Here is a 6,382-nt window from a genome sequence, read left to right as displayed (position 1 = left end):
TTCATTGCTTCTCATGTGCCAAACAGTGTGTTAGACCATGAAAATATAAAGATGGAAAAAATACTGCTCTGCTTTCAAGGGTTCAGTATCACAAGTTATCTTTCATTTTCAACCTTTTGGGTTTATTTTTAAAAGCTAATACCCTTCTGAAAAAAGGATTTGGTTCTTTCTGTCAAAGCAAAACATCAGATACTTGCCAAATCATTATGAAATAATTTCTTCCCTCAAGTTATTATGTAAAGCAACTTCTTATTTTGACTCCCAGCCTTTATTTGTTTTCCTGAAGTAGCACCAAGGATGGATCAGAAAAAGTTACCTAAATTCTCTTGGTGATCACATCCAGTCCTATGTCTGTAATACCATCTACATGCTGAGGACTGCCAGATGTCTATGTCCACCCTTTCTTGCCTGGAGTTTCATAATAGCCTCCTGATTGATCTCCCAGCTATTACACTTGACTATAGCCTGTTCTAAACACAGCAGCAAAGAAACATACACTCTTCTACTTGAAACTGTTCAATGACTCCTCGTTTTAGAATAAAAATCAAAAACACTGCCATGGCTTAAAAGTTTCTGACCTCGGCTGCTGCTCTGCCCCAGTCAGTCAGCTTCATGCAGCTAGGCAAAGACACACTCCTACCTTAGAATCTGCACTGGCTGTTCCTTCTAGCCACATATCTGCCTGTCTGACTCCACCCCTTCGATTCCTCAAAGATCACCTTCTCAAGGAATCCTGTTTAATACCGCAGTGCCCCTTTCTACCCTGCCAAGACTCCAGAACCCACTTACCCTACTCTATGTTCTCTGGAGCGTTTGCCAACTTCTAACATACTATCCTAATTATACTGTATATTGGGTTAGCCAAAAAGTGCTTTCAGTTTTTAAGTAAAAATAAAAGGCATTTTTCATTTTCACCAAGAACTTTATTGAACAATGTATTCACCCTTTTATTCCACTACCTTCTGCCATTTTTCAGGCAACTTCATAATTCCATCTTCCCAAAACTTTTTATCTTTTTGAAACAAAGAATTGTTCCAGGCGCCTTATACAGCCTTCCAGGGAATTGAAATTTTTTCCATTAAGAGAATTTTGTAAAGACCGAAATAAATGGAAAGCCAAACGTGCAATGTCTGGTGAATACAGCGGACGAATCAGAACTTCCCAGCCAAGCTGTAACAGTTTTTGCCTGGTCATCAAAGAAACATGCAGACTTACGTTATCCTGATGGAAGTTTGTGCGTTTTCTGTTGACTAGCTCTGGATGCTTTTTGTCAGGTGCTGCTTTCTGTTGGTCTAATTGGGAGCAGTACTTGTTGGAATTAATCATTTGGTTTTCCAGAAGGAGCTCATAGCAGAGGACTCCCAATCCCACCATATACACAACATCACCTTTGGATGAAGACCGGCCTTTGGTGTGGTTGGTGGTGGTTTATTTCGCTTGCCCCACGATCTCTTCCGTTCCACATTATTGTACAGTATCCACTTTTCATCGCCCATCACAGTTTGTTTTAAAAACGGAACATTTTCATTACATTTCAGTAGAGAATCGCATGCGGAAATACGGTCCAGAAGGTTTTGCTTCTGTGGAATCCAAACATCAAAGTGATTCACGTAACCAAGCTGGTGCAAATGATTTTCAGCACTTGATTTGGATTTTTTGAGTATGTCAGCTATCTCCTGCATGGTTTAACGTTAACTGTTCTCAATTAATGTCTCGATTTGATCGCTATCAACTTCAACTGGTCTACCCGACCATGGAGCATCGTCCAGCGAGAAATCTCCAGCACAAAACGTCGCAGACCACTTTTGACACAGTCGATCAGTCACAGTACCTTCTCCATACACTGCACAAATCTTTGTTTGTGTTTCGGTTGCATTTTTTCCTTTATTGACATAATAAAGCATGATATGCCAAAAATGTTGCTTTTTTTCTTCCAACTTCAATATTAAAATGGCTACACAAAAATTCACCAATTTTGATAAGTATTTTTTTAAATGCTGACATGACAGCTGTCACATACAATCTAACAAAATTGTTTCGAATGAAGTTAAAGACAACTAAGTGCTACTAGAGCCATCTTATGGAAAAAAATGGACAATCCTTTTGGCCAACCCAATAATTTACCATATTTTTAGTGTCTCCCCCTGGTAGAATGTAACGTGGCTAAACTGCCACAAAGGTAAGGATTTTTGCATTTTATTCATTGATAATCCCATACATCTAAAACAATGCTTAGTACATAGTAAGCTTTCAGTAAATAATAAGTAGAAGGCAGTGTTTTATGCTGAGGATATAGTGGTGAACAAGATAGGCAAACTCTCATGGAGTTTACATTCTATTATGCAGAGACTAATAAATAAGCTGATTTCAGAGAGTAGTGTTATGAGGACACTGAAGCATTCTAAGGTGATAATTTGTAAGAGCTCACATAGAAAGAATGGTTAGAAAAAGTCTCTGAGGAATTCATTTGAGCTGAGTCCTGGATGATGATTTGGAGCCAGCCTAGTGAAGATCTCAAGGAAAGGCATTTGAAATGGAGGCAACAAAACGTGCAGAACCCTTGGCTTTAAGAATACCAGGCTGTGCTAAAGAATTGAGTTCTCAAAGTGCTTAGGTTCCTAATCTCGACCCCGGAACTCCTAAACTCAACCTTCGGTGAACTACTTTCAGTAACTCAAAGGGCACATGCTCTTTCTGATCCTGGGGCATGTTTCCTCTGTCTGGAAAATCTTTGTCCCCTGACTCTCCCTCTCCCATTCATCAGGCTAACATTCCTTCTTCAGGTCAGACTAGATTTCACTCTCCCTGGGAAGCCTTTCCGCCCATGCTGGGCACAGGACCATGTACAGGGTGCTCCTTCAGCTCACTATCCTTCCTCCCCATTTTGGAAACCATAGGAGGAACTCAAATCAGTTCTGATGGGTAGAAAACAGCAAGTGGGATTTAATTCTAGCAAGTGTGATGAAAACTAAAACAAATGAAATCTAATTTATCAAAATCCTAAGAAACTGTAGATTTATTCCTAGAAGTTGTACATTTAAAACTAAATATAGCCACAAATAAGAAAATCAAGTAAAATTCTGGTCATCATAAAGAGTTGATAAGAGAAACAAGATCTGAGACAAAGCCTAGACAGACTACTACATACAGTTCCAGTTTGTATTCTTCAAGAAATACGTAAGAATAGGAAACAAGAGCAAATAAAAGATGAAGGAATGGTATTTCTAGAAGGAAAAACTAAAACTTGGTATGCTATAAAGTGATGGATAAGGTCAAAAAGCACAAACGCACTAAAAGGTTTGAATAGAATGAACTTGGATTTAATCATAAAATCAGGATACTGAAAGTTGGGGGTATGTGAGGGAGTAAAAGCTGGGGGTGGGGCAGGTATGACCTGTAGCTACTTACAGACTGAACAGTCACAATACAATTACTCCATAGAAACTGTCGCCCGCAAATGTATTAACAGCTGCAAAGATTTGGATAAATTAACGGCTGGTAAGTCTGTATCAGGAAAAGTCTTTTGAGGCTGACCATCATGTTATCCTCAGAGCAGCCCTAGTGTCACTGTGAGTTAGAATCCTGGGCTGATTTGACATTTGGTCTCATCCAAAGCAGTCCTCATGCTTCAGACTGCCAAACTACTGGCGAACTATTTCTAAATGAAATTACTACTTTTCATAATTTCTAATGAAATTACTATTTAGGTATCCCCTGTGTCTTCTTTGAAAACCCTCTTCACTTTGTGTATGGCTGCTGGGGAGATATATCTGGATAGCCCCTCCTCCCATAACCAGCCTCCCTCCCTATCCACCCTTTCAACCTCCACCAGTTCAAAATCACTGAAGGAATTCACTATATGTAGCAGACTGCCAATAATTCCTTCTATTCCCAAACACGCTGCTTCACTTATCAAGATGAGTCTGTTTCCATTTCCCCTTAAATCTGGGCCAGCCTTGTTACTTTCTTTGATCAACAGAATGCAGAAGTGACACTTCTGGGCCTGGCCCTCAAGGAGCCTGACAGGCTACTTTCACTCTTTTGGAGCCCTGAGCCACCATGTAAGAAACCTCTGTAACTAACTACTGGGACTGAGAGAGAGAGGCTCAGCCACCCCTAGCCATTTCAGCCACTCCTGGTAGGCACTAGGCATGAGTGAAGCCATTTGGGAACATTCCAAACCCAGCCAGTGTCCCAGCCGTATGAAGCCTTATGAGTGACCCCAGCTAACAGCAGGAGGGGCAGAACCACCTGCTGAGTGCAGCCAAAAAATATGAAATATAATAAAGCATGGTTTAAAGCTTAAAATTTAAGCCACAAAGATTTATGTTGGTTTACTATGAAGCAAAAGATAATCATTTAACAGAATTTAAACCAGGGTGTTAACTCTCTCAGGAATATTTATATCTTAAGTATTTTCTCTAAGAAATAAACAGTATAGAGATCCTTCACAACATTCAGATAAAGTGGCCCAAGAGAGGAAATTAATAATCCAGAAAGATCATTTTATCATTGTCCAATTCTCAACTTCAAAAAAATCTATAATTTATAATGATAGTGATAAATTAAAGGACCTATGTGCTAAAATACTTTATGCTGAAAGACCAAATTACATGCAGTTATGGGTTTTCCTATCATTTGTTCAACTAAGAATTGAATCACAATTTAGAGATTATCAGCAATTTTGGTAACTACCATCTTATATTTCTACAGGTTTTATGTAAGCATGAAGAGAAAATATGTACTTAAAATGGAAAAAATATCAGGTCTTAGAACAGTAGAATAAAAGAAGGGTAACAGGTGATCTATTTGGATGTAGAAAATTGGTAGCAACAATTTTACTTGGATTAGAAGTTTTCATTGTTTTATTCACATAAAATGGGAAAGCTACCTTTTGGGGGTATAAAAAACTAAACAAACTAACCACTTAAGTATGCAAGCTTTATGGAAGATAAAAATACATTAGTATAGGAAATGCTTCCTGCCCTCAGATGCTAACAGTCTAACTAGTTAAAGAGCTACTCAAAGAGTTTAGCTGTTCAAAATGTACAAAGTAATATCACAAAGCAACATGGTATTAATTGTCATATTAGTGTTACAGAATTCAGAGGAGGCAAATAGAAGTTGAAAGATTTTTTTTTACAATCTGGGATTTAAGCTATACCTTAAATAATATATTTTAAAAGAGCAAGAGAGGGATTTTAGGCAAGGAACAAGATGAGCAAGAGCACTTCTAAGTGTTACTGTGTGATGCTTAAAACAGTTCAGTAAGACTAGAGGTGTGGAACTAGGCAGTCAGGATTTGTGGCAGGCAGGATTCTAAGATGACCCCCCAATGATCCTTGCCCTCATAAAATCTTCTCCCTTGAAAGTGGGGAAAATGCGTGAATATGATATCATTCCTCAGTTTTATGTTATATGGCAAAGGGAATTTTTGCAGATGTCACTAAGGTTACTAATCAGTTCACATGGGGCTACTCAAAAGAGAGGTTATCCAGGTAGACCTTATCTAATCACATGCATGCTTTAAATCTGGGCCTAGAGATCAGAGATGGAAGAAGTCAGAGATATAAGTGATGGAGACATTTCCCTGCTTGCCTTGAAGAAACAACTGCCATGCTGAGAAAGCCACATGGCAAGGCATGGTGGGTGACCTAGGAGTTGAGAATGAGGACAGTCAGTAGCCAGCAAGAAAACTGGGACCTCGGTCCTATAACGGCAAAGAACTGAATTCTGTAAAAACTTGAAAGCATTTGGGAAAAGCTCCTGAGCCTCAGGTGAGATTGCAACCTTGGTATAAGCCATGTGAGACACTGAGCAGAGAACCCACACACACCATGCCAGACTCTTGACCCATGGAAACTGAGATAATAACTATGTTAAGCTGCTAAATTTTGTGGTAATTTGTTACATAGCAACAGAAAACTAACACAGGATCCCAAAGGAAAAGGGTTATCATTTAAGGAAAACGAAGGTGGGTGGTACATTAAAGCTATAGAAGTTACTATCCCGCCCCTTTGCAAGTTAACTTGTGCATGTCAAAGAAATTGCTGATGGCCAAAAGAGCTGATGTTGGAGCTTCTTTCAAACTCCTCACTATCCTTCATCCATGCTCAGGCTCTAAAGTTAGGTAGACCTGAATGCAAATCTGAGTTCTCCTGCTTATTAGCTGTATGATCTTGTCCAAATTACTTAACTAGCCTACGCCTGGTAAGTTAGTGAAGATTAATTAGAACTATGTGTGTACAGTGCCCAGTATGTATTAAACACTCAACAAATGTTAGATGATGGTGACTGTCCTTATTTAGTAGCTTTATACACAAGTAAGGTTTACTTCTATGCCTAAAAATAAGATGCTGAGAACATACAAGAAACCTTTACA

Source organism: Lipotes vexillifer, unplaced genomic scaffold (assembly GCF_000442215.2).
Source record: "Lipotes vexillifer unplaced genomic scaffold, Lipotes_vexillifer_v1.1 scaffold977, whole genome shotgun sequence".
NCBI classification, from domain to species: domain Eukaryota; kingdom Metazoa; phylum Chordata; class Mammalia; order Artiodactyla; family Lipotidae; genus Lipotes; species Lipotes vexillifer.
This window is presented reverse-complemented; position numbering follows the sequence as displayed.